Raw genomic sequence first — 25862 nt, 5'->3', positions numbered from 1 at the left:
GCAATATAGAAAGTTGTTGCAGTGTTGTCATAAGTTATGAATAAAAAAACAAGAAATTGTAGGCTAATCATAATGTTATTTTTCAATTCTGTCTAGACAATAATTAAACCAGGACTAGATGGCAAGTTCAAGAATCAGTACTGAAAACAAGGTACTGTCAAAAAATTGCACAAAAAAAAAAAATACTAAAAAAAGTGCTCTGGCCTATAAAATTAAGTTAAAACATTAGATTGTATCCATTTAGATTCCAGAGAGAGATCCTGTTTTTGCAATCATGTCCATCACTTACTCATCTGTCATTGTCGCGTTTCCAAAGCAATAAAGCATAACAACCCAAGCGTCTGTGTGTGTATTAGACTGTTGATGAATTTCCCATCAGCCCCTCTGTTACCCTGCCCATTTCCCAGAATGCAACAGTGACTCACTTGTCCGACTCAGCTGTTTCACCCACACTCAACAAGACTGCAGGGAGCTTTACAGAATGCTCAATTTTCCATGTAATTTTCATTTTATACATGCACTTCAAACTGTGGTGATGTTGATGACCAAAGCACTTTCAGGTATTAGTAACTGTTGGACTTATTTAAAATATAAAAATTAACTACAGGGATGTGATTTACAAATTCAAACAAAACGCCCAGATTTAACAACATGGTTTAAACCAGAACAGTTATTTAAAGGTACACTGTGTAACTTTTCTAGTGGGTGGATCTTCAACTTGGTCTTGTGGCATCACCTCTTTGTCATCAACAACTACTTAATGCCATACCCTGGAGCATTCCGGACAAAATAATAACATAACAAAGGACAGATACCAGAAATGTTGCACAGTGCACCTTGAGAATTTGCTTTGTCACTCAATACTACACAACAGCTAATGTTTATTATTATCTTGCTCGTTAGTATTAATAGGCCATGGCTTTGGTTAACCACAAATTATCTGTCAGTCTCAACGTCTCCTTTAATTTTAAAATGAAGAGGAACCAGAGCACTTAGTCTACGTCATCTCCGATTGGCTAATTTCAGATTCCTGTGCTGGCAGATTTACAGTAAAATTTGTCATCTGTTACCGGCCGGGTGTCCGGCTTTTGTAATACCATGACTACTGCTACCTCTTGACCTACAGGGTTAATCTATACTTCAACCCGCTTTAATGTCCATGACTCTGACCTTTACCCATAATGCATTGGGTGTTATGTCAGCAATATTTTGAAGGATAACACTGCTTCAGTATTCAGTGGAGGTGCACAGTAACAGACAGCCTTTCTTGCATCGTTAAAAAGGCAAAAATATGATCAGTTATTAGCAACTTAAAGATGCACTGTGTAACTTTTTGGTTGGGTTTGTCACCTGTTTGTTTATCTGGATATGTCATTGCTCTATCTGGAATGTTCCACAGTCTGACATTAAATAGCTTTTCTTTACATTTATTAGTTTACGGGGGATTTTATATCTCAAAAATACCCAGAAAAACAGGCATTCTGACTGTAAGCAGGGTCGCCTCTCCACAGATCTAACCTGTAACTTGGTCTTGGTCTGGTTTGGTCTCCATGAAGATAGAAAGTTTTAATGCCATACTGTGAAACATTCCAGATAAAACAATAACATCTCCATGAAGAAAATATAATTTGAGGAACCTTCCATCAAAAAAGTTACAAAATGCAGCTTTATTTTTTGTAATTTCTTTGTACTATTAGGAATTTCTGGTGTGATTATATGTTTTAGAAGTGCGTAATGAAGTAACAGACAACAAAGAACCAAAAAGGAGGTTTCTAGATACAGATTGTGTAATACACTGAGCGAGACAAATGAAAAACGTATAAACAGATGAGTTTTGTTTTGAAACTTGGAATTTCCCAAATACGCATTAAGGAGTCATTGCGTGCCACTTACTGCACAACCTTAGTCAACTGTTCTTTTAGATGTTAATATTTAGACTAATTTCACATGCTTTGCTATTGGCGTGTACAAAACTTCTCTAATAAGATCCAGATATTTGCTTTTCACTGCCACTCACCCAAATCAATGCACAGTTAATATTTTGAACTCAGCTGTTGTGCACCTGTTCCCAAGCTTGCGTGAATTTTCAACATTGTCCGCATGCAAATATGAGTCAGACCAGAGCTTTGTACACCCTGATATTACATGGGATTGTAACTATGTGAAGGAAATCGTGTAGGAGAGAGGGAGGAGAGAGTTTCGCTGTTTAGTTCCATCAACATACTGCGGTGTCCCATAATTGAGGTATGTTTAAACAGTTTGGTGATTTCAAAATTTGCAACATTCAAACAAACTTTCACATCACGACCAAGCAAAACAAGAACTGAGGTGACGTCAAGCGAGAAAAGACATTAAAGGTGCATTATGTAACTTTTCTGGTGGATCAAATTATTTTCTCCATGGAGATGTTATTGCTTTGTTTGGTATTAAAGCTTTCAGTCTTCATGGAAACCAAACCAGACAAAGCTGCAGGTCAAATCTGTGAAGAGGCAACCCCACTCACAGTCAGGCTGTTTTTCTTGGCAGCGCAAGACAGACTCCCAACCAAAAAAGTTACACAGTGCACCTTTAAATACAAAGAATGCTGCAACGCTATCACAAAATGTTATTATGCAATCTTAAGCAAAACTACTTTGCATGACTAACAAAAAACAAATACTTTTATAATACTCTTTTGATTACAAAATATTATAAAATACATCCCCTCTTTCATGTTTTTCAAATAATTTCATTTAGCAGTAAGAAAATGTACCAAAAAATAATAATCATAAATGCAAGATAGATTAAGTTAAATTTCGTACTGCAGAATGTTAGACAAAGCAATAACATCTCCCTGGAAACCAGCAAGTGGCAAACCCCTTTCCATAAAGGTTTAATTGTGTACTGGTACAAAGGCCTGTCACGAATCATGATAACAAATATTGAAGCATGATATATTGCTACAGAGAAAGACTGCGATGAATGATAATATTGAAACTTCTTTATGCCCCTGACATAAAGCAGGATAGTCCCAGAAAACCAATTTTTAAATATACAGTTTTATTAAAATGAGCTGCAGCAAATGGCAGAATAAACCAATAATTAGCAACAGTATTTATTCAACCCTCTACAGCTCAAATTTTAGGTTATTACATAAAAATGGTAAAAATCTCCCAAATTGCAAACAAATTGTACACCTGAAAATACTGAGCTCTAAAACATATTGTTCCAGCTTTCATATACTGAATGATAAATTGATATTGTAATCATTGCGACAGGCCTACCTTTACACTTACGGTCATATTAGTTACTGTATGTTTTGTGATTCATCTTTCTAAAGCTACAATAGACTGACTCAACTGACTCAACAAGTGCCTTGGCTTAAGGTTTTATGGGGCAGAACAAATGCCTGTCATTCAGAAAAGAACATAATTAAAGGTACACTGTGCAACTTTTCTGATGGAGGATCTACCAATAGCTTGTCTCCATGGTGATGTTATTGCTTTGTCTGAGATGTTCCACAGTATGGCATTGAAAAATATATATCTATTGCATTTATTCAATTACAAGTGTCTCTATTTCTCAAAATTATAATAAAAACATGCATTATTACTGTGAACACTGTGAACGTGCTCACTTCTCCACAGATCTGACCTGTAACTTGGCCTTGTCACGTGGCCTGCTTGTGTCCATGTAAATAGTTTTGATGATGTTATGTGTAGTACTTAAGAAACTGCTTTGTTTGTAAAATGTGCTATATAAATTTAGATCTGAATTTGGATAGTTAAATTAAATGCCATGCTGCAGAACATTCTGGTGAAAAACATTAACATTTGCATCAAGACAGTGCACCTTTAATGTTACTTTGATTACACTGTTTTTGTTATTGACTGGAACAATAATTATAATCACATTTAAATGTTGATTCTTTGTTTAGTCCTTCCTCATGCTATTGTGTAAAAAAAAAAGCCTAGAAACCTAATTTGTCCATGCTCCTGTCTGTGGCAGCTGCAGCCATCTCCTCCACTCAGAGAGGGACAGAGGGAGGCCTGACCGGAGCAGAGAGAGAAGAAGACTGGGGAGGTCAACAACTCTCTATTTATATCTCCGCACTGAAAGTACTCAACACACATGCACGCACACACACACGCACACACAAACAGAGGAGCGTGCTGGGTGGAAAGGGTATTTTTCAATATGGCTTCCCCAGAAAGCTTCAAGGCTATCAAGAGGATGCCAGGATAAGCCAATTTTAATGTGAGTGGTGATTATAACTGTCAATGCAAAATCACAAGCATTTTTTCCTCTCTAGTGCCAGCAGACATTTTAATAGTCATATTTAAGGTTAAGACAAAGACAGAGGTAATAGTAAAATGAATTAAAGAGCTCCTGACTGATTTCTTTTGATGTATTTGAGCAAATTTTGTCTCACCTAAGAACATATGTATTTTATAAGTAGCTCTTGAGGTCAAAATAAATCTACTGTCTGCATCTGTCTGCAGGACAATTACTCAGTGTTTTCTTTTGATATATTATATTTGCACATTAAGTAACAGTATTACAGTAGTAGAAGTTGTAGTAGTAGTAGTAGCAGTAATAGTGGTAGTAGCAGTAGCAGTAACAGTAGTAGTGGAAGTAGTAGTATCAGTTGTAATAGTTGTAGTAGTTGTAGTAGTAGCATCTGCAGTAACATTAGAAGTACAGTATTTGCAATAGAAGAAATAGCATTAGGCACAGCAGTGTTATTGAGTGCAGAGTGCGGTGTCTGGTGGCAAACTCGATAATGTATTATGGAATTGAATAAGGAATACTAACACAAAAAGTTTCACATTCATTCATGGAGACTCCCACGCAGATACCAAGCCATTTGAAACCTAAATAAAAACATGATGTAACGGGGCATTTCAGGTCAATAATCTGACACAGAAAGCCATTGAAGTCTACAATTGACTTTGATGACTGTGCAAACCAGACAGACCTGACTGGGTTTGGCCTATTCAAGGCACAGAAACTGGGAGGAAACTCCAGTAACAAACCAGCTTTCAACAATTACCACAATAATCCAAGCACGTATCACTTCAAATGCAATACAATCGAATAGACGGATATGGTTAGATGTGGGTCAGCATGGTTAAAGGTCGCATATTACAGAAAAGTAACTCTTGTGAGCTTTAAACCATGGTAGAATATTACCTGGAGTTGTGTTTTATTTCATTCACACATGTTTGAGTAATCCTGCATTATTGATCTCTCTGAAGCTCAAAATGCTCTGTTCCACCTTGTGATGTCATTAAGCAGTAGTTTTCAAGTTAACAGCTACCTTTAGAATTGATTGGCAATTCCAGCTCTGAAATCATCCAAATGACTCTAGTGAAGGTGTATGGAGTTTACAAACACCGTGGAGTCCTTCCTGTTTTACCACATGACATCACAATGTGGAACTGAGCGATTTCTCTATGAGAGAAGAACTCAGCCTAATACAGGTTTTGTGAGTGTGAATGAAACAAAATACAACTCCAGGTATGTTTTTGATAAGGAAACACAAACAGAAAATGGCGCAATATGAGCACTGTAACCAAAGCAGGGCTCAGTTGATAAGTAATACATGGAACATAAGATAAAAACTTCTTATTGTATGTTAGAAAATATTTTATCATTAAGTAAATATATATATATATATCTTACCAATTGGTTTGCAGTGTACATGCTCAGTTTGGTTTTAGCTGAAGCGGTGGTTCATGGGGACAATCTATAGAAAGACAAAAGAGGGAGAACAATATTAGTCCAGCAAAGTCATATTCCCTGTGATCTATAAAACATGGTACATTCATGTTGCTAAAATACAGAAATTTTGAAATTCAACTGTGAAAGATGGTACATTTCGAAAAATATTACCTTGAAATAGCCTATATTTCGGATCTGTCCCAAACCCAACAAAATATCAACAATTAAAATAAATAAACTCTTATGATTCCTACGTAGGTATATACAGTAGAGTCCTTGAGTCTTTAATAGTGGAGTAGTGTCTGCTATAAGTCCCTCCTCTACAAGGTGCACATCAGACCTCAAACAGCAGATGCACAAAAGCACCAGGCTGCACTGGTTCAGAGCATCCCACATGTGCTGATGCAGACTGCAGAGCACACAGGCTGCAAGGAAGTGAACCACATGTTTGGAAGCACAACTTTGAGCCACTGAAAGCTTAAACCTACTTTTGCAACCTTAAAGGGCCCATATTATGCTATTTTATGATCTGAAATGTGCTGCACTGTGTTTTTAAACTCAATATATCTTTGCTAGAATAATTTTGATGATTTCACCCAAAAATTGCCAATCTTTACTGATTTAAAGATAAAAGGTTAACTTGAAAACTACAGCTTCATGACATCACAAGGTGGAACACAGCATTTCGAGCTATGGAGATGTAAAGTACTGATAAAGAATTACTCAAACATATGTGAATGAAACAAAACACAACTTTGGGTACGATTTTGAGGAGGTAACTGCATTATAACATGGCTAAAAGCTCACAAGTTTTGTTTAATATGGAACCTTTCAAGTAATTTGTTTATTAGATGTTGTGGTGTTTGATTCAAATTTGACGCTACATTGTGATTGGAAACTATCTGGTGCAATCCCTCATGTAATTTGTCATTCATCCAGGCGTGGTCCATACTACAATATCATATTATAATTTCAACCAGTTGAAATAAGTGAAAGAGATGCAATGAATAGAACCTTGTTGATTAAACGATGAGTTCATATACAATGGCAAAATAAAATGTTCCCTAATTTTAAGATATGAAAAGTAAATTGAATTAGTTTACATGTAACTCATTTAAACTCATACAACAAAACCTGCTTGTCTCCATGGTGATATTATTGTTTTGCCCGATACCACAGCATGACAATAAAATTCAACAATCAATCTTTGCATTGCGGCACACCTGCTCACAGCAACAATGCATGTTTTTCAATGTATATCATCTGTAATTGACTAGATGTAAGATTGATATGAGATTGATGTTTCAGGAAAAGCAATAACATCGTCATGGAGACAAGCAGATGGAAAAAAGCGACAGAATGCACAGTTAAATTTCATTATTAAACTGATTCTAAATAAATTTCACTGTTGTTTAGGTGATTGATGTTTTGTCTGTCCCTCTAGGCTTGTAGACACTTTCCTCCCAGGCCTCAGAAATCTCCATATCTGAACTTCCCCCTCTTGGCCTGTTGCCGGCTAAATCATGAGTAAAAATGGCCGGGGAACTCTGTTTGACACCTCCGGAGACCACTTCCTGTTTACTTCCTGCTGCGTCCGGTCTCCCTCAGAAAAACAGAAACACGCTATTCTTAAAGGGACAGCATACAGAAATATATTATGTGTTATCTGTATGTGCTATTGTTTTACTAGAATACTCCCAGATACACTCAAGTCCTGTTATGGGAGGAGGGAGATTTTTCATTCAAATCGTCTGCTGCAGAGAACAAAATCTGGCAGAATTTTACATCAGATGCCCTTCCAAACCAGCCTCATTGTCCTGTGACTAGAGTTGGCAATCGGGTCATAACCAGTCTTATTTTGGAAAATCTGCTGAATAGTAGGACTAAAAGCAATATTTAGGTAAGTTAAAATGACTTAAGAACATTGACTTTATTTGAGTAGATACAACTTGACAAGTAAAATAATCAATCAATGGAATGAGCGTGTTTTTCTTAATTCAATCAACATTAGATTTAGTTTCTTATTTTAACTGCAAAAGAGTTGTTGTTTTTCTTGTCTGTGTAACAAGATGTATTTTCATATTTTAAGGCCAAAAAGTCATGTTCCACTGGTAGATAATTTTACTTGTCATGTGAAATTTACTCAAATCATGATAAAACTTTCTTAATTCATGTCAACTTAACTTAGCTAGATTTTCATTTTTGCAGTGTAGCATATAAAAGTAAAAGCAATGCCTTGTGCAAACTCTTAGTAATATTTTCCTAGTATAGAAAAGAGAATGGATGAATTGAAAGTTGCAAATGCATTTCTTGAGAATCACATTTACAATTCTTTCCTTGTTATTGTATTCAAAAACATGAGAGGAAACATGTGCAAACGGAAAGATGCTTGATACAGACAGGCCCGTCACATGATCAGGTGGTGTGTTTGGGGACTGCTTGTTTTGAAGGTTTTCCAAGTCTCTTCAGGGACAACACTTTGACACAGTCTTTTTGCCAGATTTGTCAGATGATAAACTACAGCAGCCCCGAAGGATAGTACTGTGTAACCTTGTGGCAGCTTTTACTATAGAGACTGTTAATTATTTAAAGGTCTCAAAGCGCCAGTGAGATTTAGGTTAAAATATTAATTAAAACATTAAATACACTAGAAACTATTGCGGATGATGTAAGACTATATGAGACAAAGGAAAGACCAAAATGGGGCCATTCCTCTGAAGTGTGATTTCATATTTAGATATGGCTCCAGTTGAATTAGTAATGCATCCATTAAAATACTAAAACACATTTGACTAAACCAGAAGTAAAACAGGAGAAGTTGAGTTTGAACTAAGACTGGATGAGGGAAGGAAAAGTAAATTGCTTCATTATCCAGCTACCAGCTTCAACTATTGTTTAAAACACAAAAGGTATTGTTTAAATTGAATGTTAAAGGTGCACAATGTAACTCTACCTTACATTTATTAAATTACAAAATATTACAAAAATACCTATAAAAACAGTAATTTTGACAGTGAGTGGGGTTGCCTCTCCACAGAATGTTACACAATGCACCTTTAATAGACCTAGTCAGTCTTGGATTGAGTTTAAAAACATTTAAATACAAAATCAGATTCAATATAAAATAACAATGAAACCAAACAAAATCATCAGTTCTTATTTAGCTATAAAACAGTTCATACCCTAAATCCACTGAGGAATTTGTAAAAAGTTGTGTAAATAATTTAAAATAGATTTCTTAGACAAAAGACAAGTGGCTGTCATAATATTTAACAATACATTTGTCTCCCGTAAAGGACATTGCTGAGCCAGACTGAACCAGCTGAACCGGGACAAAACCAGGGCCAAGTGACCCAGAAAAGCATCTTTGTTTAATTGCTGTGTTCTTTGGTTGTGATTGGTTCAGTCTGACCTCATCTGTGTCAATCTGTGGCCACTTCAAACAAACAGAAAAACATCTGCTCTCAGAGTTACACACAAAGCCAGACTTTTGAACTCAAAGCTCAAAGCGTGAGTCGGGAATAAGATCAGTGCGTATTTGGGTTCTGCTGACTCAGAACGGAAAGAATGAATGAAAAAGAAGAGAGAAAAGAGAGAAGGAGAGAGGGAGAGAAGACATGCAGCAAGGTCAAAGATTCAAATGATGCACAGCTGGGAGAAATGGCTCCAAGCCGAGAGTTTACCACCAGACATCGCACTCTTCACTCAATAACACTGCTGTGGCTAATGCTATTACCTCTATTGCATATACTGTACTTCTAATGTTACTGCAGATGCTACTGCTACTAGTACTGCTGCTGCTGCTTACTACTACTACTACTACAACAACTACTACTCCTTCTACTACAATGAATGCTATTGACACCACCACTACTACTACTAGTTCTACAGTGAAAACTATGGCTTATACTAAAAGAATGGGAAATGCTACTACTACTCCTACTGCTGATACTACTGTTGCTACTGCTACTACTACTGCTACTACTACTATTACTACTACCGCTACTACTACTGCTGAAAGTTACTACTGCCACTACTCCTACTACTACTGCTCGGGTAAAATTAATGAGAAACTACTTATGAAGATGGAGTCTGAATTCTATCCCAAATTCAAAACACTACACACATAATTAATCCCGTACGGTTGACCACAATGGTAGTACAATAATAATCCAAAGTCAGCAGATAAATTATTCAAAAAGAGCAATAAAGGCAGCTTCACACTTAAGCCTTGATATTGAATTTTAGTAATGTCCACTTCTCTGCCAGATAAGACCAAAGAATTTGTTAGGGTTACAACCAAACACAACCTCCTTCGCTGAGGTAATTAGAAAGATTGATGACATGACGAATGATGTACTAATTCACTAATGGAAAACAAAGTCAGTGTGAAGCAAGGACATGCTTTACGTTTGTTTATTTGGTCATATTTTGGGTGGACTCCCCAGAGTTTGTCACCTGTCTGAGCTCCAAAGCCACATGAGGACAACATACTGTGGCACTAATCACTGCCTTCTTTTCCAACGTGGAAATTCCAGCTCACACCAGGACCGTCGGAGCAGAGACAAAGAGCTGGGGAATATTTCCGGACTCAGTTTCCATCCAGACAATGAACTATAGGAACTGGCAGGGATTTCAAATCTTTTCCTATCCGTTATAATAATATATGTCCTAAAAGCCTTATTAGTTGGTTTTTAAAGTGGATTTTTAAGAGACTAAACTTCATCTGAAAAAGAAGCAAGACTTCACTTTCATAACTCTATAATTAAAGCAAGCTCAAATCTGTTCTAAACTCAGGAAAAAACAAATTAATTATGTCAACATCTGGAGTTCCAAGGGTTTCAGAATAATGAAAAATTAAGATGGTTGCTTTAGTGATTAACTATTTAAAACAAATTTCTCAAACATTCTCAAAATACTGCATGCACCAAGAAACTGAAACTCATGAAAAAAATCTTGGCGTCACAATAGTTTTAATTTTTGTAAGGTATTTTGCAAGACCAACTGAAAAGCATTCATGTTTGATCAAAATAATGTCTTTCCATGGAGACATTGCCTGGAATGTTCCACTGTATGACATTGCACTTCTTACCTCTACGGAGGGAGCAGGTTACACTAAGTACACTAAGTACCAAGTTACATGTCAGATCTGTGGATAGGCCCAGTCACACTAAGAATGCAAGTTTTTAGGTCAATAAAAACCCATGTATAATGAGTAAATGCAAGATAGATACGTCCAATGCCAAATGATATAACACCTCCATGGAGACAAGCAGGTGACAGACCCTCCACCAGTTACATAATGCACCTTTAAAGGTCATACAAACCTATAGAAAAAGGCCACAATAGATTACTACACACACAGGTTTGGAGATTTGAGCCCGTCGAAACCAACGCACACACCGAGACCGCAGAGGAATTTCCTTAGTTCATATAAAAGTGATAATGGGATGTGTCCCGGCGGGAGCGGAAAATCAGAGGTGACTTACGAGCAGCGCATTCCTGACTCTGACATCGACACACACAGTCAGTGGGGCTCAAAATTACCAGGAAAATACTACTATGGTCAGCAGGCTTTACACATAATAATGTACAAAGGACAGAAGATATTTCATTGTTTGCTGAGAAATATGTGGTGTCTAAATAAATACATAAAGTGCACAGACTTCAGATCGTTCAGTATATGAAAGATAAAACAATATATTTTAGGGGTGAATATTTCTCTTGAGTACTTTTTCTTTCTTTTTGTACTAATGGGGACGTTTGTGTTATTACTCAGTGCTATTTTATGAACTTATATCTTCATTATATATATACTAACTAACTACTTAAGTGTTATTTATTTATTGCAGTTCATATCTTTAACTATATTGCACATTTAGAATAGTTTTTGGGGGTTAATACATGCTTTATGGTTTAGTTTCAGGATTATTGTTTAGTTTTCTCTTAATGCAGTTTTCTAAGTAGATTCTTAGTAAGATTCTTGATCATGTATTACTTTAATGTATGTCACTTAAAGAAACCATCCCAATAAGAATAGTGCCAGTGGCTGAGGTTCTACAACCACTTCAGTAGCCTATTCATTGATGTATGTTAAATAATGTGATTGTGAGGGAGGCTGTAGGTTCAAATTGGCAGACCAGTATCTTTCACTTTGTCAAGAGAGTGAATAAATAATGCATGAAATTGTAAAACTACTTTGAGTAACTGGGAAAGTGCTTTATGAATCCAGAAAATTCGTCAGGGACTACACAAGGGCAATTACTGTATCCATTTCACCGGTGGATAGGACCAAAAGATGGAAACCAGCTTTAAAGGTCTTATATTACGCAAATTGATTCTTGTGAGCTTTAAGCCATGTTAGAATGTTGTTACCTCATCAAAAACATACCCCAGAGTTGTGTTTTGTTTCATTCACACATGTTTGAGTAATCCTGCATTATTAGTCTCGCAACATTTGCAAAGCTCAGAACGCTCTGTTCCCTCTCGTGATGTCATGAAGCATTGTTTTAAAATTAACAACTACTAAGCTTTTAATGGGCAGAGATTGGCAATACCAGATCTGAAATTATCCAAATGATTCTAGTGAAGGTTTACAGAGTTTAAAAACACACTTCCTGTATCACCACATGACATCACAAGGGGCGGCAGTAGCTCAGTTGGTAGAGCATTCGCCCATTGATCTAAAAGGTTGGTGGTTCAAATCCAGCTCTCAACATAAACATCACAGGTTGAGTGGTCAGATCCACTGACCCACAGGTTGGCTGGTGTGATTCCAGCTCCCACAGATGAATGCTGTCGTTGTGTCCTTGGGCAAGACACTTAACCCACCTTGCCCACAGTGTCTGCGTACACTGGTGTGTGAATGGGTGAGTGGTTCCTTGTTGTAAAGCGCTTTGAGTGCCTTGAAGGTGGAAAAGCGCTATAGAAAAATGTGACCATGTACCATTTACCAAGGTGGAGTGTTTTCCTTTTGAGAGAAGAACAAATGTATGTGTTAAACATGAATGAATGAAAAAAGCACAACTCAAGGTATATATTTGATGAGGAAACCTTATACTATAGCTCAGAAAATAGCATAATTTGGGCCCATTAACATGAAAAGAACATGCGCACTTAACTCAAGATCAAAATTTGATTGTCCGCTAAATGTACCCCAAACCTTAATAGTATAATTGTAGCTCCCCTGTTTATAATACAAAAACCATTGGTGTGTGTGATCGCCATCTTTAAGCATGTCTATTTTTGATGATATTACCACACTCCTCTCTCTCTCCACCATCTGTCTCTCTATATTTTCCTATTGAAGGTCCATGTTGGTGCTGCCAGACGCCGGAGGGTACACTGCCCCCTACTGGTACGCACTGGCACTATTCAATGGACAGAAGGAGTAGGGCTTATTCCCACAGAGAGACCCCGATGCCCAAACACAGCACAGGTGAGCAACACACCTGTCCTCCTGTCAGGACGCCCAAGGTTCCCAGGGTTTTTAATTAATCTGTTTCCAGGACGTTTCAAGGACTTTTATTAATAATACTCGGCCTGAAAATTGTCAATGGGCAATATAATATACTGTATATCTCTATGGTGTCTCCAATTGTGCTTTTCATTAAGATGTCTGTATAATCACTCAGTAGTCCAGGTAGGATCTATAGCAAAAGAAGGTTGAACTCTTTCTGAACAATATCTTTTCTTTTAGAGGGTAGATGTTTCGCAACACGCTTCTTCATTTCTGACAGGGCTCTATCTTTTCAATTGTGATGGTTGGAAGGGGTCAAAACTCAAACTATAATAACTGTAAAAATTACTGAATAAAAATAAACAAGTGGACTGGTACAGATGGCTTTCTTTTGTGTAATGTAATCAAGGATAACTAGAAGCACAAGATTGAGTCAACAAGAACGAAACAAGAAGAGATTTTGCCATCATTTCTAATATGTAAATAGTGCCTTTTAGTGCCCAAAATTTACTTCAGAATTTGTATGTACTTCATTTAATATTTTTGTTGTCATTCTAGCTGTCTTTTTGGAACTATAGCTTCTCAAAATATGTAACTCACCAACGCTTAACTAATCCAAATGGGGGAAAAAATCTCACAAAATAATTTTTCTCATGTGTGCACAATCTTGCGATCTTGTGGCATGAGATCTTGTCCCATCCCTACTAACTTTGTAAAAGAACAAGGACTATTAACTCAAATAAAAAACAAATAAAGTTAAGCTAATTGCCTATAAACGAAGTGTTGATGGTTTTACTACCCATGTCATTGTACAAAACAGTCACATTGCGTTCTCCAGTCAGATGTGACATTGTGGATATCTGAAAGTTGCTAAAACATTTGTCTAACAACTTTAAAAACAAAAGCCTTGCACTGGTCCACTGCCACTGCACTCATAAATAACTGAAGCTTAGTAGGTGAAAATGCAGTAACACTTTTAGAGGCACCACGTAACTATTGTCGGAGGATATGTCACCTGTTGTCTCCATGGAGATGTGACTGTTTTGCCTTGAATGCTCCACAGTATTAATTACACCTATTCAATAAGTAGTCTTTATTGCTGAGAAATGGCACCGCTCCACAGATATGACCTGTAACTGGGCCTAGTGACACCCGCCTGTTGAAATTATGCTTGTTGAGATTATTATGATGCACGCTACTGTTGAACATTGCAGGCATGGAAATAACATCTCCATGGAGACTAACATAAAAGGTACATGGTGTTTCTTTAGGGGTTATTCTAATTTTATACTTACTATATTCTACCTATACAAAGTAATGAGACAAGCAAGTGGCAGACATACTGCACCTTTAAGTAAACACGATTTCAATATTAAAGACGCACTGTGTAACTTTTAGATTGGGGGTCCGTCACCTGCCTTAAGTTTATTCAATTACAGGTGGTTTTGTAGGTCAAACATACCAAGAGAAACAGGCATTCGGACTGTGAGCGGGGTCACCTTTCCGCAGATCAGACCTGTAACTTGGTCTCGTTTGGATTCCGTGAAGATAGAAATGTTTAATACTGTACTGTGAAACATTCCAGAGAACGCAATAACATCTCCATGGAGAAAAGCATTTGACAGGCCCTCCACCAGAAAAGTCACACAATGCACCTTTAATTTTGCTAATGGTAGTAATATGGTAATATAAGGTCCATAACAGCCCATTTGTAGACCCTGACAGAGCCGTGGACTGGTGTTACATTGAGACAGATGGCTTCAGTCAGTGTTAGTTTAGAGCGTAGGAAGTGTCTTTATTGAGGCCTTTTCCTTGTCCACATTGTCAGATTCTCAGACAGTGAAGTGTGCTGGCCCGGAGCACGTGAGGGTGAGTGGGCGATCTCTGTGTCCACACAATACTAATACTGCACTGGTCTGGAATTATAATATATTCCTCTAAAAGTAGGTTAAAGGAGATCTGGAAGTGATGTTAAATTTTGAGATTTTTTTGAGGAATTCTGCTACAGTTCCAGTAGGATGTTTATGAGGTTACCTGAGACTTAAAGAGCCCATATTACGCTGTTTTCTCTGATCTATGTTATAATGTTGTTTCCACATCACAAACATATCTGTAGTTGTGTTTTGTTTCATTCATACACGTTTAACACACAAATCCAGAATACTACTACCACTACATTGCATCACAAGGTGGAACAGAGCATTTTGAACTTTGTGGATGTAGACAGACAAATAATAAAGGATTACTCAAAACACAACTCCAGGTATTTGAGTTTTTGAGGAGGAAACAACATTCTAACATGGCTTAAACCTCACAAGAGTATTTTTGTGCAATATAATTCCTTTAACTGTCTGTAATATCCGCTAACTGCTTAATCCTTATGAGGTTGAATTACGGTGAATAACACATGAAAAGAATATTGGGTTTTAGAACATTTGTTATAAATTAGTGGAATAGTAATTTTCTAACCAGAGATAAACTGTTATAAAATCATTGTGGTGGCTTAGGCTTAACACTTGGGCAACATAAACCAGATTTACAAAAAACGACAAAAAAAAAAAGGCAGAATTTTTTTTCTCCTTACTTTTTGTGGTGATAGAGCAGAGCAAAAGATCATACAGGAGTCAAATGAACTTGTAAATATTTGCAAATCCATGTTCTACTTGGAAATGGGGGGAACTCCACAAAGCAAATGAAACAAGTTACTGTTCAGTTAGTATTATTATTATCAACTCGAATCTGTCAAATTCCTTTTACATGATTAAGGATGATGATTAAAGTATCCGATAACAAAATATACCTTAATACAATTACATCATACAATTACTTCATATACTTTGAAATGAACTGCAGCTCTTTAAAATTACTCAAACTGAGTGCACCATACGTGTGTCCCCAAGAGTCAGATAGTGCATGCAAGAATTGCAATCTCTGGCAGTCCCCAATTACATGCATATTAAAGCATTGCACTGGTTGATTTTCAGTGAGTAATTATTGAGGTGTATTATTCCCCAATAATTAACAAAGAGGTAACAAAGAAGCACCCATTTTTATTACAAACTGGTGGAATGAAGCTGCGACTAGTTTTACAAAATTACAAAAGTTTCTTGCAGCATTTTTTTCTTGCAGCTGACTATTTGTTTACATTAGAGGAACTTCCCTTAAAGCCAGAGGTGATTCAGACAGAGAGGGGAGGACACTCAAGACAGCTGACTGCTCCAAAAGAATCAAAACTCAGAAACTTAATGATACCAAAAGTAGAAAGTTATATTAATTTCAACAGTTTTATATTTATTATATTATTATTTTCTGAAAGAGCATTGGGACAGTCTTGACCTAATGTGAGACCACATGCGTAAAAAGGATAAAAGACAAAGATAATAAGACATACATGCTTACCACTGAGTCATCGGTCACCTACAAAAAGTAGGCGGTGTGCAAATGACTACAGAATGAGTCAACGCACACATACCACTAAAAAATAATACATGCAGTATCCAATTATCGGTAGCAACAAGCAGTGATTAAACCTATTGCAATCTTGACATCTGTCTTTGTCAAATAAGCACACATGACAGGGCACTCCTAGTTTAGGGAACACGACAGAAGCTAATTGAATGACAGCTATAAGCTTCTCAAACTCTCAAAGCTCTTTTTACGTTCCATCAGGTCTAAAGCCATGCAGGTAATAGAATAGATGAGATTCTTTTCCCACACCATTTTTATGAAGGTTTTTAAAGACAATATGTAACTTTTCTAAGAAAAAACTTTTCTAAGAAAAAGCTTCTTTTTTTTTCTGGAGGGTCTGTCATGTGTTTGTTCATTAACATGTGCTGTGTTCTTTTAGAAATAAATACAATATGAAAAAAACTGTCTGGAACTGGGATGTTCCACCATATGGCATTGCACTTTACTCTTTATACACTTATCTATCTCATGAAGACAAGCAAGTGATGTCATGAGGCCAAGTTACAGGTCAAGTAATAAATGCATTTCAAAACTGTATAATAAGTACAATAAGAAAGAACACCAGTAATGCAAGATAGTTAAATGCTATACTATGAAAAATTCCAACCAAATTAATAACATCTCCATGTAGACAAGCTGATGGTGGACCCTCGACCACAAAAGATAGATAGTGCAGCTTTAAATTTTCCACATTTATACAACACCAGAATTTAACTCGGGGAGGTTCACAAGGTTCAGGGTTCAGCCTTCATGTATGCACTTGTCTACTTCTCCAAGCAGACATCGTGTTGACAGCTATTTAACAAATAAGGTTACCTCCAATAGTACACATAGATCAACTAAAAGAACCGTAATCAAGTACCAAACTATTCCAACCAGAACTATAACAAAAGGCTAGTGTATAAAAAGCCTATCAGAAAGCACTGATTCTCATTGAAGTGCCTTATGTCACCCGCTGTCATTGACGGCTGTTGCATCGCCACGACAACAAGAGGACATCCCCTGCCTGCCTGGCTGCACTGCACAATAAACACACACTAAATGCATTCAAGCCGCGAGAGACAACCAGCGCTAAACAGGAACCGAAAGCAACGCGCAAGTCGAGTCTTTTGCATAGGGCGTAAAAGCGCATAAACCTTCAAATGAAAAAATACCCCTTGATCAGTGGTTGAAGGACTAACCTGCCCAAGTGTATTCCTCCTGTTCAGATCTTGCCATGTGCGTAAACAGTCCGTATCCGTGCGTTAAAACAACATGTGGATCCGAAAGCTTCAAGTTTTAAAGTGCCATAAATGTCCGAGCGCTGTTCTCAGTCACCCGCACTGCCTTCCTTCCTTCCTCGCTGGTTTCCTCGCCCCCTCGCCGGAGTGTTTACATGGGTCTGGTGGCGCGGTCAGAGGAGGTCCGGTGATAGGTGAGCGGTGTATGCGCGCGCGACTGTATGAGCGCTCCAGCAAAGAGAGGGGAGAGGAGAGACAGAGAGAGAGAGAGAGAGAGGGAGAGAGAGAGAGCGAGAGAGAGAGAGAGAGAAGGAGAGAGCGAGGGTGAGAGAGAGAGGGAGCCCAGAGGAGTAAAGCCCAGGCGTGACGCACGGCCAGAAATAGACAGGAGGGGCCACGGCAGGGGGAGACGCATGCGCAGCAAGCAGGGCACTTTTGCAGCGACGTATGAGACAGTGGTCTGAAGAGTTAGTACACACGCTCTGAAAGTATTTTGTTACAGTTTGGACAGTTACTACCGCGTAATACAAGTTCAATACCATCGTTTAATATGTAGGCCTAGTGTTATAGCCTGTTATAGGGTTGTCATAAAATTTTAAGTCTGGTACGCCACTAATCGATAGACTAAACCTAAACAAAGATCAATCCTGAAAAAGTCACAGAATAGTTTTAGAAAGGTTTAGGTCTATATCAGAACAAGTACAAGTCCACAAAGTATTAACACATCTATGACTTGAAAAACGGTGTATATAAAAACACTTTGTCTAGTTTTGACTGCTCTAGTCTATTTGCAGATTCTCAGATTGATATCCTTATAGTAAGTGAGTGGATCTGAGACATGACAGCAATAAAAACAACATTCCTTTCCAATGTAGGTCCTCATTTGAAGCTATATAAAAGAAAAATAACAACTGACTTCAGAATAAATGCAACAAAAAACACTTTTATTTAGGCAAATATATTTATAGTTAACCAAACATCATGCATCCCTCTGTCCCCTCACTCCAGCTCATGTCATTGCATAAGTTCACATCAGTGAGCTGTGTTGCTGTAGTACAAGTGTGTTTGCTCTGGCTAGCCCAGCTCTGAGATCAATAACAAATGTAGCTCACCAAATCCAATCGATATCTGTCTGTCACTGGGCCACTGGACACACAAACAAACTAATTCAACACTAGCTGTGCTCCCAACACTCACCATAGAGCCACCATTACACTGCCATAACCAGAAACAATAAAGGCATAAAATGGTAGTAACGTTTGACCACACAATACAGATGCCCTGCACAGGCCTCGCTGCAATAAAAGAAATTGACGTCATGAGTTTTTTTCAGGGTAAATTAACATCTTGCAAAAAATACTGTGTCTGTTTTTGAGAATAAAAAGCTTTGCTCAGAATAGTTACTAAGAACACTAAGATCAGGTGTAAGAGAATTAGGCCTGTCACGATGACATGTCATGATTGAATATATATATTGAATATTTTGTGTGTGTGAATTGAATACTGAATTGAACAATAACTTGATAATAATTATTCTGACAGGCCCAAGCCTCATTATAAACAAATAATAATAAATGCATAGCACTTTTCCAGACTTTCAAAGTCGCTTTACAGTTTTGTGCATTATTTATTCATATACCCAGTGGTGGTAAACTACTATTATAGCCAAAGCTGCAATGGAGCTGATGGGCTGCTTAGAATTGGAGATTTGATGAGATCAGGCTTTAACAAGAAGTTTTGGCCAAACTGTAACGTATTCAGAAACCATTCTGTAGTCACAGCTGCCCACAGGTAGACTGACGGAAACATGTCTGCCACTTGGCTCACTGCCACTGCTGCCCACATCAACAGTGATACATAAAACATTTATTCGCTTCTAAATATATTCCACTCAAAGTTGTGAAATTCACTTGGGGGAGGCTGTAGCTCAGTTGGCAGATGTAAGGTTCAACCACTGGTACAAAGATCAAAGGTTTGATCCCTACTCCCTCTAGTGCATATAGTACTGTTACTGTGTCCATGAGCAAGGCACTTAATCCACCTTGTCTCCATTATGTATGTGAATAGGTTCCTTTATGTAAAGCACTTTGCGTACCTATTGTTGACTGAAAAGACTATTTAATGACCATTTATTTAAATGGTTTAAGTCCTGTTATGTTGCTTAACTTTTATACTTGAATAACAGTTCTTAACAAGTTCACCTCTTTGTTATATGTCCTTGCATTAACACAGTACAACAGTACAAGGCATACAGTGTTTTCTATAAAGTAAGCATAAGTGTATCTATATTTAGCTGAAAGGCCCAACAGTGCATAATTCATATGCATGTGATAATAAATAAAACATGGTGTATACATCGCTGTTCACCCGAGCTCACGGCATGGACTGCTGAGGTTTGCAAGCACTCTCCCACTCTGCAAACAAAGATAGATTATAGGTAAAATACAACAGGCAGTTATTTATACACACTGCAGCCTATGAGAATATGCAATACGTGAAGCAATGGAAGAAGTTTGGAGTGATTCAATCAGATACTTAACACCAAATGTACTACTTTATTTAGCTTCTCGTGATTCAAAATACTGCATGTTTTTGTTTAAGTTGGCTGCAAGGCTGACACTTTAGAATGAATAGTATAGTATAGGGGAGTCCTATGGGGTTCTACATGTACTTGATTTTCCACCAGAATGCTCACTATACTGGGAAACACCTTTGTACCTTGAGGAATTGCCTTGAAGAGCCTTAAAAAAAAAATTCAATTTGAGTAAACTCATTCACACAGCGATCTAGTTGAATAATTCACAGCATCAAAACAAAACAAAACAATCACCATTACAAAATTTTAAGAACTGTGGCATGAACAATATTTTAGTTTCATTCTTCATTTTTTAACATATATTTTTTAAATGTGAAGTTTGGTCATATTTTGACAGGTGGTGAGCAGTAGAATATTTTCAACCAAAGGAGTGGCTGTGACTCAAAAAGCAGTCATCTGAGGCAAGGTAAGATGCACCCCACTTTAGGGCCACAGCAATTCTCTGTCAAAAGCCTTAGCATTATCTTTACCCAGCCAGCCCATTAGACCTGATATTAAGTGCTAAATACTGAACCACAGACTGTATATAAATGGACACAGCTAACCTGTGAGCCGCCCCATTTCAATTAGGAAGTGAACATGGGCGCGTTTCTGGTTCCATTGCCTCTGGCTCCAATTGGGTTTAGATTCAAAAATTGTCACCCCTCCCTCTGTAACTGCTGCTGTGAGGATCATTCATTTGGTCTTAAAACTTTGTCTGTAAATAAATTCCTATTCCTAATATGGAACTAGCCTCGTGAGCTTCATTTGACTAGAACTGAACGCTATGGGTGACGTCACAATCCCTTCGTCCACTTTTTTAAACACTCTACGCACTGTATAATGGAAGATAATATAGAAATATGCTCTATATAAAAAAAAGACAAACAGCTGTCATATTGAGCTTTCTTCCTGCCCACCTGACATTTCGTTTTTGCTCACTTTAATGCGTTTTGTCGCTGTGTGCCTCTAAAAATGTGTGTGGCCTTTTAAAAATTGCTGTTGCTTGGAAATAGCTGCTGAGTTGCCACTGTCCTTAAAACTAAATGCACTAAAAAACTTAAAGGTACATTATGTAACTTTTCTAATACAGAGTTTGCCACATGAGATGTTATTCCTTTACATAGTCTATATGTTACGGCATTACATCTATCTCCATGGAAACAAGCAGGTAGCCAAGTTAAAGGTCAGATCCATGGAGATTCAAGCCTGCTAACAGTAAGAATGCAATGATTTTGAGCAATACAGTAAAAACTTAAAACTAAAAGCCAGGTTAACGGATATAATGCCACACTATGACCAGGCAAAGCTACATCTGTAGAGACAAGCTTGTGTCATACTATCCACCAGAAAAGTTACGCAATTCACTTTTAATGCATTTAATTTGTTATTTGTCCGTTAAACACAAGTCCTTCTATGTTTCATACACTGTACTTTTGGCTGCGGTGGGAGGTTCGTGTTTGGACATGACCAGCTTCAGTTAAAATGGATCTGAACTTACTCTGTCCTTGTTTGAACTGCAAATACTTTTATTATCACAGCGGGGTCAGGGAAAAGTGAACTTAAAGTTTGAAGAGACACGTTCCTTGTAAAGATTTTTTAGATAATCCTTTGAAATCATCAAGTCAACTTTTGTAGCTCTGTTCATACGTTTACACAAAATTCCCAAACTGCAGAGACTGAAATGTAACCGTCAATTCACATTTCTAAAAAAATTGGAAGTTAGGGACAAAAAAATCCCAAAATACCACCCATGCAGAGACAGTGTACCCATCTAGCCACCGATGAACATTACATAACATGTGAAGCGTTCTTTTATAGTTATTTTAGGTCGGACATATTTTAGACTTAATGAGGGGTCACACAGAGATTGGGAAGCCCCTGTTTCATTGCCAGGTTTCTATTCTGGCTTGTTTGGCCCTGGACTCTATTCTAGACCTGGGTTAATGTTTGTCTATGGGGCAGGGGGGCATAGAGGGGCATAGGGGGGGTTATTGTAGTGCCCCAGGAGGCGACAGGTGCCACGCCACTTGACACCGCACTTCGAAGCGCGCTGAAAGAAGGGCAACCGAAGATCAGTGTGAGGAGATGGGTTTGGACAGAGAGATGAGAGAGAATATCCCAGGGGGCATACGGGACGTCCCATACAGGAATAGAACATCAAGTAGTCGTAGCAAGGTAGTCTTTTATACAAGAGGAGCTGACAACTTTCATAATCATCGATCTTCTGAGACATATGTAGATGTATTTGTTCATGTGTCTAAGTCAGTTTGCACAATCAAAAGGTACATTGGGACATTTTCCCTCTGGATCGCTTATTGAAACATATACAAACATAGGAATCATTTAGATGAGTGGATTTAGTTTAACCATTGCAAACATTCTGAGTAACTTTTGGTGGAGGGTCCAGTACTGGATTGTCTCCATGGAGATGTCATTTCTTTGCCTAGAATGTTCCATAGTATAGGGTATTAAACATATCTCCCTTGCATTTGTTCAATTACAGATGTATCATAGCTCAAAATCCCTTAAAAAGAACAAATTCTTACCATGTACAGGCTTGCTTCTTCATTAATCTGACCATTAACCTGTCTCAGTTGTAATTATCAAGTTTATTTCCATACTGTAGAATAATCGGGGGATAACAGTAACATCTCCATGGAGACAAGATGGCTGTGGACCCTAAAACAGAAAAGTTACATAATGCAGCTGTAAAAAACATCAAGAAATCAATGTTTGCAAGTGAAAAAAATGGTACATGATTGTTAATGTGCTTTACTGTTAATGTACTCTAAATGTGTTTTTATTTTTAAGAGAGGACCCAAGGAAGAGGAGTCTGTGCACTTGCAGAGATTAATGGAAATCGTTAAAGGTGCACTGTGTAACTTTTCCGTTGGGGATCCGTCACCTGCTTGCTTCTGCGGATATGTCATTGCTCTGTCTAGAATGTTCTACAGTATGGCATTAAACATCTCTACCTTACATATATTCAATTACAGGTGTTTACAGGATTTATAGCTCAAAAATAACTAGAAAAACAGGCACTCTGACAAGCAGGGTCACCTCTCCACACATCTGACCTGTAACTTGTCCTGGTTTGGTTTCCATGAAGATAGAAAGGTTTAATGCCATACTGTGAAACATTCCACACAAAGCAATTACATGTTCATGGAGAAAAGTATTTGACAGACTCTTCACAAGAAAGGTTGCACAATGCACCTTACATAAACCAATAAAAAAAATAATGGAGTAATAATAAATTTGCACAAATAGTGGTATAAATAAATAAAAATATATAAATAAATAAATAAATAAAAATAAATAAATAAATAAAAATTCTCTTGAAACAATGGAGGATAAATAAATTTGCACAAACAGTATTACTTAGTATTACTTATGATTACTTGGATCAATTCACCTGAAGGACTGAGGGACAACAACATTTCTTTTCAGGGAACCCTAACCTAGGCAGCCCTGAACAAGAACCTGGCTCAGATCTGGAGAAGTCTCCTCTTGACATTTGTACACAGAGACATTGAGGAAGTCCAAAATTCCACAGAAGACAATAAGGTCCATTTTGGGGACTATGATGATGTCTGTGAATGTTGGTTAATCTGCTTTTATTCTTTTATTGACCAAGGTCTGTCTGCTGCTGATCTACAAAAATAGTTTACATTAACTGGTCACTTTATGGTCGGTACCACTTTCATTTCTTGAAATATAGTGTGAGTAATCTGTTAACTCATCCAATAAGAAAATGCTTCTCTCTAGTCTCGCCATATAAAAGCTCCAGACCTCTACTAATTATTATGTTGAAATAAAAACTTGATATTTGGGTTTGTGGCGTCACACTCGTCCTTTAAAAATGTCAAGTTTATGATAGTTATGCTGAGTTTAGTGTTTTGGGTTTGGTCCTCTTAATGAACAGAGCTTTTGGGGTTAGACTGAGTTCATTCTGACATTTAGAAATATGACGTTTGAGATCCCACCGCTGTGAACTAAAGTGTGGGGTCAACCTTCCAGGTCACCAATTAGGATTACAAAAGAATAGGAGAAACTGTCGAGAAAATATGATGAAAATATAAACACTGTAAATGAGAAATATATAAACTGTTAATTGCAATCTTGGGGAATAGTTTGAATGTAAATGGCCCATATTACACTATTTTCTGATACACTGTATGTTAAAATGTTGCTTTCTCTGCACCTCTCTACACCTTCACTAGAATCATAATTTCAGACCTGGAATTATCAATCTCCACTAAACAAAAGGTAAAAGGTAGCTGCCAACTTGAAAATTTGCTTGATGACATCACAAGGTGGAACAGAGCAGTTTAAGCTGTGGAGATGTAGACCATCTAATATTAAAGGATTATTCAAACTTGTGTGAATGAAACAAAACACAACTCCAGGAATATTATAAAAACAAGATTATAACATGCCTTAAAGCTCACAAGAGTAAATTTTGCACAATATAAGATCTTTCTAAACCTGTACTTATTCATTGCTGGTTGAAGTCTCTGCTGAGGCATAATACAATTTAGTTCACTGCAAGACAAATAAACATAATGAAGGTAGATAATGATGTGGAAACATTAGAAATGCTTGGTTTGTACTGGACTGAACTCATGAAGGTAACCAAAGACAAATCCAGTTTGGGAAATGAACAGCAAGCACTTTATATTATGAGCTGTCCACTGAGCCAACGGCCGCGATTCAAAAACTACAGTAACCTCAGAAACTCAAAAGTAAACAACCAAATATCACATGATAACCTGCAGGTGACCAAAAACATGCATTTTCTATTTCTTGGCAAGAATATTGGTAAAATTCCGAGCATGTTGAAAGTTCCTAGAAACCACTACATGAACCCACAGTATGAATTAGTGTATGAAGTCTCTAAGCTGTGTAATTGCCTCCAGTTGTTCTATCTATTCCTATCCTGGTCTGTGTCCGGGCCTGTCCCGTAAAGCCGCATGTATTCAGGGCTGTCCCAGAGGAGCGCTGTGCTATGTGAGGGGCACGGAGAATCCTCTTTGGTCCTTCAGGCACTGGGAATGTCCAGGATAGAGTTACATTGATAAACTGCACGAGAGAGAGAAGAGAGGAGAGAAAGAGTAGATTTAATAGTAGAGGTTATCGCCCACTGAACCATAGTAAAACAGAAACAGGGGACTGAAGTCTGGCTGGTCTGAGTGAGAGCTACATATTATATCCAAAGTGCACACTGCAAAATCCACAAATAAAAAGTGTTTTATTTGTAATTATTCTCCAAGTTGTACAACACATTTACACAGATCAGAAGTTAGTCCTTGACCATTCCACTGTACACACCACCATTATGGGCTAATCTAAGTTACAAAGAGGAAATCAGAGAACCCAGAAGAACCCCTGAAGAAATAGGGACAACGTATAGGCCCCACACAAACAGACCAGT

At 37.5% G+C, this 25862-nt stretch overlaps 1 protein-coding gene across 4 annotated transcripts in view; it reads right to left on the bottom strand.

Annotated features, from left to right (window-relative positions):
• hivep2a (HIVEP zinc finger 2a) overlaps window positions 1-25862 on the bottom strand; it is a 101985-nt gene that overhangs the window by 48955 nt on the left and 27168 nt on the right. For 2 of the 4 annotated variants that reach the window (XM_055149652.1, XM_055149651.1), the window contains exon 3: window positions 5665-5728. The gene's annotated coding sequence lies outside the window, so the exon portion shown is untranslated. Of the gene's footprint in view, window positions 1-5664; window positions 5729-17811; window positions 18143-22974; window positions 23108-25862 lie in introns of those variants that run through there. The other 2 variants (XM_055149653.1, XM_020917366.2) reach the window with 2 other exon arrangements.

This window comes from Boleophthalmus pectinirostris, unplaced genomic scaffold, assembly GCF_026225935.1.
Source record: "Boleophthalmus pectinirostris isolate CB_2022bp ecotype Guang Dong unplaced genomic scaffold, ASM2622593v1 HiC_scaffold_13, whole genome shotgun sequence".
In the NCBI taxonomy this organism is placed as follows: domain Eukaryota; kingdom Metazoa; phylum Chordata; class Actinopteri; order Gobiiformes; family Gobiidae; genus Boleophthalmus; species Boleophthalmus pectinirostris.
Note: the sequence above shows the minus strand (reverse complement) of the source record. Positions and strands in the feature narration are given on the sequence as shown.